We start from the raw sequence: 13,203 nt of genomic DNA, 5'->3' as shown, positions 1-13,203 counted from the left end.
CTAACCTAGAACACTAATAGTGGAACTGTGAGAGTTGGAACCTTTATTTGACCCAAATGAGTATCCAGAAATGAAAAGACATGAAACAAAAACTATGTCTAGGTATTTTTTTTTGGGTGACATAGGATTACCCTTAAACCTCTAGATGCTCCTACATCAGACACCTAGGGTAGATTGAAAAGTGACCCTGTCACTTGATAGATAGTAAAGGAAATCCCAAATGGGAAACCTTAGCTATTGATATCCAAGTTGAGTCCTCTATCGGCTGTCCTTTCCACTTAACCAGGTGCTCTTCATACTTCCTATTTCTGGTACTCTTGCCCACATGACTATCTAGAATCTCTTCTATCTCCTCCTTAGAAGTAGGAATTGGACATGGCTCCAACATCAAATCCTCATCTGTACCCTCATCATGATACTTTATTAAGTCCATAATGTTGAAGATAGGAGAAATGTGAATTCCATTTGGCAACTCCACCTCATATGCATTTCCTGAGTCATGTTTCTTCAGAATTTTGCAGAGGCCAAATTTCTTCATCTTTAGCTTGTTGTAATTACCTACTAGAAATCTTTCTTTTCTTAAGTGTACCATGACTAGATCCCATGCTTGGAACTCCTTATGTCTTCTCTTTTAATTAGCCTTAACTTTATACTATTGGTTCATCTTGGTAATGTGTACCTGGACCTCCTCATGTAGATGCTTGATATGTTCAGCAAATTCTTCTACATCAGCACTTGTCCTCTCCCCTTGCTCCATCTTCCTCAATTCTAGTGTAGTCCTTGGGTTATTTCCATATACAATTTGGAATGGTGATCTACTAGTATTCCTATTTATAGAGTTATTGTAAGCAAATTCTTCTTGTGGTAGAATCAAATCCCATCCCTTAGACTTATCCCCAACTAAACATCTTAGTAGATTGTCTAGACTTATATTTACCACTTCAGTCTATCTGTCAATCTGAGGGTGATGTGTAGAACTAAACTTCAAGTCCATTCTCAACTTCTTCCACAATGTTCTGCAGAAATACCCCACAAATTTAGTATCTCTTTTAGAAACTATACTCCTTGGGAGACTATGTAGTCTTACCACCTCTTTGAAAAACAAGTCTGCAATATGGACAACATCATGAGTTTTGTGGCTGTTAGAATCTGAAAAGATTAATAACCCAGAAAACTAGTGCAAAGAGTAAATATCTAAACTATGAATGCAAATGATACAAAATCAAAATAGCATCATAGAGTTAGTCTCCAAGAGAGTAATACAAATGCTGGAAGCAAAATAGCATTAAGAGGATGCAAAAACAAGAGATGCAAATACAAGCCAGGTAGCATGCTTATATAGGCTAGGAAGAGGGAGGAGGTGGCAACACCAACCAATGAGGAGCAACCATCTATTAGACTAAAGATAGCAAAGTATCTTCCCAAGATAGCTAATGGATGCTCACATGTAGGAAGGTGACACCTCACAACCATTCACCTAATAAGACATGCTTTATTAACCTAAGCGAGATTATTAAAAGTGTAGGAAAATCCTAGCAAAATAGTAAAAATAAAAAACTACACTAACACCCCCCCATAAGCGAAGCTTAGGTGGATGTAGAAATGGGTCCCGGCAAGTCAAGCCTGATGAGGTACCCATGTACATAAAATTCCCCCAAAAGAGAGAGAAAAGAGACTCCCCAAAGAAAATTAGGACTCCAAGTAAGAGGAAGAGGCCCCCCCAAAAGATGAAGCATCCCGAACCTCCAGCAAAGCTTGCAAATTTTGTTCGGTTGATCCACTTACATCGAACAAGTTTTCTTCCCTTAGAAAAAGGGACAAGATCCCAAGTGTGGTTCCTCATCAAGGAACTATACTCTTCCTGCATAGCTGTATCCCACTCAGAAATATCAGAAGCCTCATGAAAGGACTGTGGATTTGAGGCAATAGCAATGAAGATATGTAGAGCATCCTGGAATTGTAAACAAGTCTTTTTGGTGTCTGATGGATCCCCAACCCAATCACCTGCAAACTGCAAGGTCTGTCTAGCCCAAAGTGGACCAAAAGATGGAGAATCTAGAGGAGAATCATCAACCTATAAATGATGACTAGGAGAGGAAGGAGGTGAGTCCTCTAAATCACTCTCTGCATCAAAAGTGGAGGTAGAAGACTGCTCAAGTGAATCTGACCCATCAGAAGATCTATCATGTATTCCAAGTGACTCCAATGTCAAAGTAGAAGGCAACCCTGTGACCATGCTCTGTTGGTTAAGCTTATGCAAGTAGTGGAAGTTAAGATGGCCAAACTGCTCATGCCATAATCTGATCACATCATTAGAGTGAGTGAGTGAAACAGTCAAAGGAGGATCAGGAACAAAGTGAGAAAATATATAGAGTCGTGACTGATGATCTGCTCTCCCAACTGCAACTGTAGAATCATTGTGCAACTCACTTATCTCCACTAAACTAGGAGTGAACTCAACCCGCTTGCCTAAACCTGTGTGAGTGATCTGGTGTACCGATTGGAGATTAGTTGATAATGAGGGTACATAAGGAACATCATGGAATGTACCATCCCCCACATCAACAGACCCTCTCCCACACACCTCAACAAGAGTGTTAACACCCATCAAAATAGAAGGCATAGTACATGACTCCAAGGATGCAAGTTCTTCCTTAGATGAAGCCATTTGGTGTGAAGCACCCGAATCAAGAACCCAAGTGGATGGTGAGGAAGCATTTGCAAAAAGGGCCTTGCCCTTTCCTTTCCCCTTGCTATTTTCTTTTTCTTTGTTAGACCATTCATTAGAACTTTTTTTGATAGACTCAGGAACACTGATATTATTCTTCTCAAGAATGTATGTCAAGTGATCAAGTTGTTTCTGCAAACATTTATGTTCATCATGACCAGGTCTTTTACAATAGGCACATTTGACCTTTTCTTTCTTAGGCTTATCGCCCTTGGAAGATGGTGTATCAATAGTTGCTTTTGAAGAAACCGGCATCTGATCCTTCTTCTCCTCGCTATTCTTTTGTTTCTTGTCCTTACTATTGTTGTTACTACTTTGTCCTTGTTGTTCTTTTGTGCCTTGGTTAGCAGCCAAGGCATGTGACTTAAAGGACTTAAGAATGCCCATCTGGATTAGCTTGTCCTATTCTCGAGTGAGATTGACAGCAAAATCATCTAAAGATGGCATGGTGAATTGAGTACCAAGTGCACCCTTAGTAGCATAGAAGATAGAAACAAACACAGAATATTCTGAACTTAGCTTAGAGAGAATACTAAGAATCAGTTGTTCATCTTTCTTTTCAATTCCACATTGTTTTAACTGCAGCCTTAGTGATTTCAATTTGGTGAAGAAATCTTCGATTGTGTTGAAATTGCCTAGACTCAAACTAATTAATTCATTTTCCAACATATGACCCCTCATTGAATCTTGTGTGCCAAATAGTGTCTCTAGCTTTGTCCATACTTCATTTGGTGTATCCAAAGACTGAATGTGAAATAGCAAGTCAGGAGAAACAGACAAACACAATGTTACATATGCCTCATCACATTTGTTAAACCACTTAGGCTTGTCTTCATCTTTAGTAGGTTCAGTTTCAAGTCCCATAGTTATCCTATTTAATCCAGCTTTCTTTAAGTGAATTGTCATGCGTGATTTCCACTCAAAATAATTGTATGGAGTTAGGATGGGCATATTTGTTTGATCCATGATGAAGAAATGCAGAGAAGAAATGCTAAAAAGAAGAGAACCCAGCCACGACAATGCCCCCCCCTCTTTACTCAATCAAAGAACCCCCCCTCAAAGAAATATGATTTGGCACTTTATTTTAGTGCATTTACAACTACCACTAGAAATAATTACTTAGTGGTCTTGATTTCAATGCATTACAAACCCTCATGAAGAGCATATGCTAGAAGTGAAACTTGGGCACAATAATCAAAGAAACAAATAGCACTAATGTGATCTACTCGAAAAATCATGCACTTTCAAAAAAAGAATCACCTCGATACGAGGTCGTATGAGAAAGTTATGATCCTCCGAAGTTTCCAAAACGAGAACTGTGCACAGTCATGATTGAGAATCTGCAATTTCTGAAGAATTCATGCATGAAAATCAAAAAACAACTCTACTAGTGGATAGAGCATAAAAAAATAGCCAAGTTCATAACAAGAATCATCAAAATTGGAGTCCAAATGAGTAAGAACGAGACATTTGAAAACTGCATTCAAATTTGCGATTGCCAACGGAGAGGGGTATGGCTGTAGCTTTGCATGCTCGATTTTGAAAAATATAAAACTTTCATGCAAAATCTAAAAGATACCCAGATGGTTTTTCGGGGCTGCAAACAAAACCCAGAAAGCGTTTTTCTTGCTGATGAACAGAAGATGTTGCTGTAGTGTAAATCAGACGCCTTTAATAGTAAAAAACGGCTCCAAAAATTAGAAAACGACCCCAGCAACCAAAATATGACATGAAAATGCTGGATCAGCTTCTCAAGTCCATTAATGGCATGCTAGAACCTGCAAAACTGATTGAAAACTCCAAATATGCAAGTTGGTTGTCAGATTTGAGATTGAAACCCCAGAGAAAAACTGTTTTTGTCAAAACTTTTCTGATTTTCAGGATCATCCAAAGATGCAAGAGAAGAGCATACTTCGTTTTTCAAAAAACTACAATAAAGTTTATTTGCCCCCCCCGAATCTCTCAAATAAGAAAACTAAAATCTACTCTTGCACATAAAAAAGCTCTGATACCATGTTAGAATCTGAAAAGATTAATAACCCAGAAAACTAGTGCAAAGAGTAAATATCTAAACTATGAATGCAAATGATACAAAATCAAAATAGCATCATAGAGTTAGTCTCCAAGAGAGTAATGCAAATGCTGGAAGCAAAATAGCATTAAGAGGATGTAAAAACAAGAGATGCAAATACAAGCCAGGTAGCATGCTTATATAGGCTAGGAAGAGGGAGGAGGTGGCAACACCAACCAATGAGGAGCAACCATCTATCGGACTAAAGATAGAAAAGTATCTTCCCAAGATAGCTAATGGATGCTCACATGTAGGAAGGTGACACCTCACAACCATTCACCTAATAAGACATGCTTTATTAACCTAAGCGAGATTATTAAAAGTGTAGGAAAATCCTAGCAAAATAGGAAAAATAAAAAACTACACTAACAGTGGCATGGAATGAAATGTGCCATTTTGGAGAACCTATCAACCACCAAAAATACTGAGTCATTACCCCTTTGTGTCCTCGACAATCCAAGAACAAAATCCATACTTATGTCCTCCCATGGCTTTGATGGAACATGCAATGGATGATATAGTCCAGTATTGTGACTAAATCCCTTGGTTGTTTGACAAACTTGGCAACTCTATACAAACTTCTTCACATATTGTGACATTTGAGGCCAAAAATAATGTTCTCTAAGAATGGCAATGGTCGTATCTCAACCAAAATGTCCTGCCATCCCTCCACTATGTTTCTTCTTAATCAAATTTTCCCTCATGGAACTCCTTGGTATGCACAATTGATTGCCCTTGAACAACATACCATCCTGAATCAAATAGTCTAGCCATTTGGTTCTGTCTATAGCAATAGGCTCTTTACAAGCTTTCCATGCTTTAGCAAAATCAGGATCCTCAAGGTATAGATTCTTGAGTTTATCAAACCCAACTACTTCAACCTACATTATGGTAAGCAACAACTACCTCCTACTCAATGCATCTGCAACCCTATTAGACTTTTCACTTCTATGCTTCAACACAAATGTATAGCTCTGCAAGAACTCTACCCACTTCATATGGCTCTAATTCAATTTACCTTGGCTATTTAGGTACTATAGTGCATGGTGATTAGTATACAAAACAAATTGCTTTGGCAATAAATAATGCCTCCATATCTTTAGGGCCTGAACTATTGCATAGAACTCTTGATCATAAACAAAATACTTCTTCTTTGAATCATTCAATTTTTCACTAAAATATGCAATAGGCTTACCTTCTTGGCTCAATATAGCCCCAATAGCACTGCCGCTAGCATCACAATCCACCTGGAACACCTTACTAAAATTAGGAAGTGCCAAAACAGGTTGTTTTGCCACCTTCTTCTTCAGCATTTCAAAACTTCTCATAGCTGTCGCAATCCATTTGAACTCTTTTCTATCCCCTCTTATTGTGTCAGTTAGGGGTGCACATATGCCGCTAAAATTCTTAATGAACTTCTTATAAAAACTAACCAAACCATGGAATGATCTTACCTCAGTAGCAAACCTTGGAGTAGGCCATTCCAAGATGGCTTTTACCTTCTCTGGATCCATTTTGAGACCTTCTAGTTGTAGACACCTAAATCCTTTAGAAAATAAAGTATTTTTATTTTTTGAAAAAATTCCTAATGACATCATCATTAATTAATTAATTAATTATTTAATTAATTAATCTATTTTTATGCCATTAAATCCCTTTATCTTAATTAAAAATATTTAATTAAGGAATCCCTCCCAAAAATGTTTAAATCTTATTTAAACATTATTTCCTTATTTATTAATTATTTAATTAATAAATTGACCAAAAAATCCAAAATAATTAAAAAATTTATTTTTTGCCCAAAACTTGGCCAATTTCCTTAAGACCACTAACCTCTTCCAAAATCTTCTAATCCTTCTTTAATTTTGATTAAAGGCTAATCCCATCATTTCCTACCCCTAATCCCAACTCAAAATATTTAATTAAGATTAAATATTAATCCTCATGTTTATTAAAAAAGTTTTAATAAATATCTCCTTAACCCAAACCCTTGAAATAAATAAAACTTTATTTATTTCCTAAAAATCTAATTTATCCTCATCCTAAGAAGTTTTAGACTCTTCTAGAAAGTCTTCATCATCATCCTAGGAAGTTCTAGACTATTCTAGAAAGTCTTTATCCTCATCCAAAGTCTAGACTCTTCTAGAAGATGTCTTTAACCTAATCATAATCCCCTTCTAACCTTGTCACATTCCCTAAACATGGGTTAGGACTTACTAACCCAAGCCAAAGTTAACAAATATCTCCTCCTTCACCCACCCTCATTAAATGCCATCCACTTGCCCATCCCTAAGCTAATCCTAAACCATCATAATCCATCCTCTAATCATTTGCACAATCCTAAGCAAGCTTAAAACCTTCCTAATCAAGCCCAAGTCAAAATTCCTCTCGTCTCCCTCAAAATATCCCAACCATAAAACTTTATGAAGCCCACTAGGCCATAAATGACTCTTCCAAGCCCTTTTATTGCTCTTACAAGCCATTATGAGGGTCTCTATGAAGATTTTATCCCTTGAGCCTCCTTTGTTGACACATCCTTCCCCTTTCCTCCATCCTCTCACCCTTTGACATGTGTCACTCCCTGATTGGCTGTAAGGAAGCACAATCCATGTGCTCTCCTCTCATTCAATCTAAACCTTCCATAAGCTTTTTCCCATCCTAGCCCTTGATCTCTCAAGCCCTTTGCCTATTTAAGGAATCCTCTCCCAAGCCATTTTAACACAATCCATGAAGTAAAGTCATAATGCCATTTTAAGAAACCATTTTACATCAAAACCATACACTCACACCCAAATTCCAGCTCCATTTGAAGCCCTTTTTGAAGCATAAGCTTGAACATATATCCTATCTATTTATACGAAACCACTCAACAAGAGCTTCTCATTGAGAGAGCCCAGTAATGGTTCATATTCTCAATTGAGAGCTCATCTTGGTCTATCTTGAAGTTTATGAATTTTGTTTAGATTGTAGAAGCTTTATTTAAATTTGGTTTCTATTACTATACTAACATTGCTCATATACACTAGTGATACAACAAATCCCAAGTAGACTAACTCTTTTTTAGCAAAGCTACACTTCTTTAGATTAATTAATAGTTTCTCTTCCCTCAACCTTTCAAGGACACTACGAATATGCAATAAATATTCTTCCAAAGTCTTTCTAAAATTAAAATATCATCCAAATAAACAATACCATTTTTTTCCAAGAACTTCTTAAGTACCTCATTCATAAGGCACGTGAAGGTGCTTGGGGCATTCGTCAATCCAAAGGGCATGACTAACCACTCATAAAGACCCTCTTTGGTCTTGAAGGTAGTTTTCCACTCATCTCCTTCTTGTATCCATATCTGTTGATAGCCACTCTTGAGATCTATCTTTGTGAAGTACTGAGCTCCACTAAAACAGTCCATAATATCATCCATTCTTGGCAAAGGAAATTGATACTTGATGGTTATCCTATTTATAGCTCGAGAGTTTGTATACATTCTCGACTCTCCATCCTTCTTTGGTGCCAGTACTATAGGTATTACACATGGACTTAGGCTCTCTCGAATCAAACCCTTTCTCAATAGCTCCTGAACCTGCTTGTTTAGCTCCTCAGTTTTAGTAGTAGTCATCCTGTGAGTAGCCTTGTTAGGCAAACTAGCTCCAAGGATTAAATATATCTGATGAATGATTTGCCTTATGGTGGAAATCCTTCTGAAACATTATCAGAGATGATATCTCCAAACTCACTTAATAAATCTGAAACTTCAAGTGGTATTTCACTACTACCTTCCTTATCTTTTCTAGGAATCAAAGCATAACACATACACTTATGTTTCATGCCATCTAAAAACTTTCTTCCATCAACAAGATAGATCCTAACACTGTTGCATACCTTTTCACCTTCTTTTATTATAGGTTTTAGTTTGTGGTGAACTCCATCCTTTGTCAGAGAGTATGTGTTTGCATGACCATCATTTACTGCATGCCTATCAAACTACCACGGTCTTCCCAACAATAGATGGCAGACATCTATTGGAATAACATCACATAGAACTTCATCATGGTAACTCCCAATTTTGAACTTCACTAAACATTGTTCACTTATTGAACCTTATGATCATCCTTCACCCAAGCGATGGGGGTGTTTCTCCCTCTTGAGCTTTAGCTTAGAGACCATCTCCTCTGACACCAAGTTTTTAGTGCTACCACCATCAATGATCACATCAAAACATTTATCCTCACACTTGCACCTTGTATGAAATAGACTCCTCCTTTGTCCTAGTTCAATCTCACCACTTAGTAGGACCCTTTCATTTATAAAGTCTCTCCTCTTTCTGTATCCTCTGAATATGATGACTGTGCATCCTCATCCACATGAGCAACCCTATCTTGACCCTCAGCTCTCCTATTTGTCCTTCCATGTCATTGAGGGCATTCAAAGGAATGATTACCTTCTTCATTGCAATGGAAATAGGTACCATGGAAGCCTCCTCTTCCTTGTCCATGTCCTCTACCTCTTCCTTTAAAGTTTTGATCATGAGAGTAGTTGAAATCCTCGTTCCTCTGGTTCCTACTAGTACCCACATCTTCATTTTTCTTTTGGGTCTCATTTAGACCTCTAGATGACCTACCACTAACCTTTCCTCCTTGACCATGCCCTCTTTGTCTCCCTTCAAACTTTTTATTTAGCTTCTATTCAACTCGCAGGGCAAACTGGTATGCTTCCTCAATGTTGGTCATTCTTACCAGACTTAATTCCTCCTGGATGCTAGGTCACAACCCACTGATATAATGAGAAACCTTCTCCTTATTTGCTTCTATACATCATCAAATTTTGGAACAAGACAAGTAGCATCTTCTATATCTAGATAGAATAGATTACTTCTAGTTTGATCACCTTTTCCAATCAAGTTTCTATTTGTGTCATATATCTTGGCAATTTTATTTTCAAACTCAACTTTACATCCCAAATTATTCAATTGTGACACACTTAACAAGTTATAATTCAATCTTTCAACATAGTAAGAATTGACACATGAAATCTTATATGTGAGTTTGATAGACCCTTTTCCTTTTATCAAACATGGTGCATCATTACCAAACCTTATAGTATTTCCATCATAACAAGTTAAGGTAATGAACTTACTTTTATCTCCAGTCATGTGATGTGAGCATCCATCCACTATCAATAAACCATTTTTCATTCTTGTTCACACAAGTCATAAGTGTAGTTGCCTCATCCTCATCAGATTCATCCTTCATTGCAACATACACTACTTCATCATCATGTTCAGCTGAGTCATGTTCATCAACAATGTAGCATGACTTATTGCCTTTGTCTCTATAGTCTCTTCCATCATGTTCTCTTCTATTTTTGTACTTGGTTCCTTCTCTGTAGTTCTTCTTTTGTGTACATCTTGTAGCAATATGACTAACTTTATTGCAATTGAAACAAATGATGGGTAACTTACATTTGAACTTGCCTTTTTCTCTGTGAAATCTTCTTTCCAGCAATGCTTCCAATTATTCGATGTCTTCCTCATCTATGTTGCTATCATTGGACACATATTTTATCTTTGTTTTCTTCTTCTACTACTTTACCTCCTCAAAATCCTTCAATAACAATTTTTCTTTGAAAGTTGATTCAATACTCTCTAGTTTATAGTTGTCAAAATTAAATGGCTCAAAAGAGTGTGTCTACCTACTAGGCCTTCAAGGGTTAGACCATTTCTTGGTAAACATCTTAACTCTTGGATTGCAAAAACTCATATGGCATACATAGGCAATAATGTCCTCAAGACTTTGCTTAGCATAGTATCATCATCTATTTTACTAGTAGCACCTTTTATTGCACTAACAACTTCTTTTATCCTAGCAACATATTGAGCAATATTCTTAGCTTCTTCCATTCTCATGTCATCAAACTTATCTTTGAGGCTCTCTAACTTGGCTCTTTGAACATTTTTGTCTCCTCGATAGATGGTGGATAGGGAATCCCGCATCTTCTTTGCACTATCAAGGCCTTTGATATCATCAAATTTGGCATAGCTTAGGGCAGAGGCAATCTCCAACATTGCCTAATTGTGTTCTTTATTTTTCTTCATATCTTCAATAGTTAGGGCTCCTACTAGATCAACATGCTCCATTGAAATGCAAGATTGTGCATGATCTCTAGATCATCCAAGGTGTAGCTTCATTAGACTTTACCATGCATGAAATTGATCTTTGTTGAGTTTGGGTGCTTCTCTTTTTGACATCTTGATCATTGTGCTTCTAGTACCTTAAAACTAATCCTCTTAAGTAGATGGCTTTGATACCAATTTTTAAAATTCTTTTAGAATAACTAAGAGGGGGGGGCGGGGGGGGGGGGGGGGGGGTGAATTAGTTATTCAAAGTCCAGATGTACAAATAAAACTTTTCACAATTCAATGAACTCATAAAATAGTCATACCCATGCATGCATTCATTGTGTATCAACTAAGATTGATATGTTGCTATCACAAAAACTTGTAGACATGTAAAACATGAAACACAACACATTCAACAACACATTTGACAAAATGATTTAACGTGAAAACCTAATTTGGGAAAAATCACCAGTAACATGCTACTCCTTTTTCACTCTTCTAAAATGATGCCCCAATAAAGGCCAACCTTGTTAGAGGTTACAATACACATTGTTAAATGTGACCCGATTAAGGGATTTCAATCACTCTATCAAAAGTGAGCCTTTTTAGAGGACTTTAGGCTATTCACTTGGAATGCCACCCTATTAAAGGATTTTCCAATGACTGTTAAGTCAACCTTACTCCAAAGGATTTACCCTAGATTGATACAATTGTTAGAAAGTAATAGTAGAGCTTTGATCTAATCTAACTCACAACTTTACTTGTAGATTATAGATCTCTATTCAATCCTTAACCTCACTTGGCTTCCATTATTTGCAGCTTTGACAGCTTGTTCACCTTCAAGAATTTATCTTCTTAAGCCTTTTTTCTCAGTATGCCATTGTAGACTCTTCTCTTGGGTCACTTGATGAAGAAAACTCCTTTCTCCTTCTCCTTATCAGATTCTTGCCTCAAAAATCTCTAACTCTTTTGCTTCATGACTAGATATTCCTATATTCCATTATCTAAATAAGGGTTTCTGGATGGATTAGGTAAGATACAATGTATCTACCCCATACCTTATTCTCTAAAAACTTCTCTTTGAATTCACCTTTAAAATAGTTTACATAAGATTCTGTGCCACTAGCTCATCAATCTTATCTTCCTCATGATTCACAAGTTCCAAGAAAAAAACTTGTCATCTTTTATTTAGTGAATCTTGGATCCTTGTGATAATGCAACAGCTCAACATTATCAATCTTTTGATTCTTAGTGCATAATGTGTCACTCAACATCAACTGTAAAATCACTCGGTATCAACTAGATTTTACTGGTGCTTGGCATTAACTAAAAATTACTCAGCATCTATTAACTTGCTTGGCATCCATTGGAATTTTCTTTCACTCAGCTCCAACTAACTTTTTCCTCAACTTGAACTAACTTTTTTTGGCACCTACTATCCACTTGGTCAAGCTTGGCAAATGAGCATTGTTTAACTTATTCTTTTGAACTTTCTAAGTGTAGCTAGCCATTTTGTAACCTCAAGTAGATCATCAATTCATTATGTTACCACTATCTTATCGAATCCTTGTACTTCATTACATAATCATAACTCAACCTTTCTTCTAGATACTTTTGTAACATCTTGTTGATCAAATCCTCCTCATCAATTAACTAAGAGATAGTACTTGAAACATGTAAGAAGTTGTCTTACCAAAAAATAGTAGGTTTTATATCAGTCTCAAAACAAATAATGATTGAAACACATAGTCTTCTTCAACAAATGATCTTTTCAATCAGATATCAACAATTTCATAGGGACTGGGGCATCTATGGGAGCCTCTCATACCACTTGGGTTTACTCTCCACAAGTAGAATCCATGATAGTTTCCCATCCTTTACATAGATCTTGTAGTCCCAATGGTCATAGATATGAGCCAGATAGTGGTTTTGACAAGCAGAGGATCATCTTCGGTGGAGATTCCTCTCTTGCTTTCATCACCAGTTCTTTCTTGCACAATAGTTTCTCCTCTCTTGAGGATGAAGCAAGAACTTTTATTATGATTTTTTTCTCATGGAATGTATGGTGTCTCATAAACCTTCCTCACAAATATTTTGTGTAAGACAAGAGATGTCAGCTTGGTTTCTCGCTTATTTTATGCCTTCAAGATGTTAAATTTTCAAGGTTTTTTCTCAATGCTTCTTTCCATGTTAATTGGTTATATAAAATTATTTTTTTCTTAGCATGAATTTGGATGAGGTGGTTTAGTTACTCTTCTCTCATCTCATTTAATTTATTTTATTATTTCT

Source organism: Cupressus sempervirens, chromosome 9 (genome assembly GCF_028749045.1).
Source record: "Cupressus sempervirens isolate cs-2001-9-10 chromosome 9, ASM2874904v1, whole genome shotgun sequence".
In the NCBI taxonomy this organism is placed as follows: domain Eukaryota; kingdom Viridiplantae; phylum Streptophyta; class Pinopsida; order Cupressales; family Cupressaceae; genus Cupressus; species Cupressus sempervirens.
The sequence above is the reverse complement of the archived record's forward strand: the minus strand, read 5'-3'. Positions refer to the sequence as shown.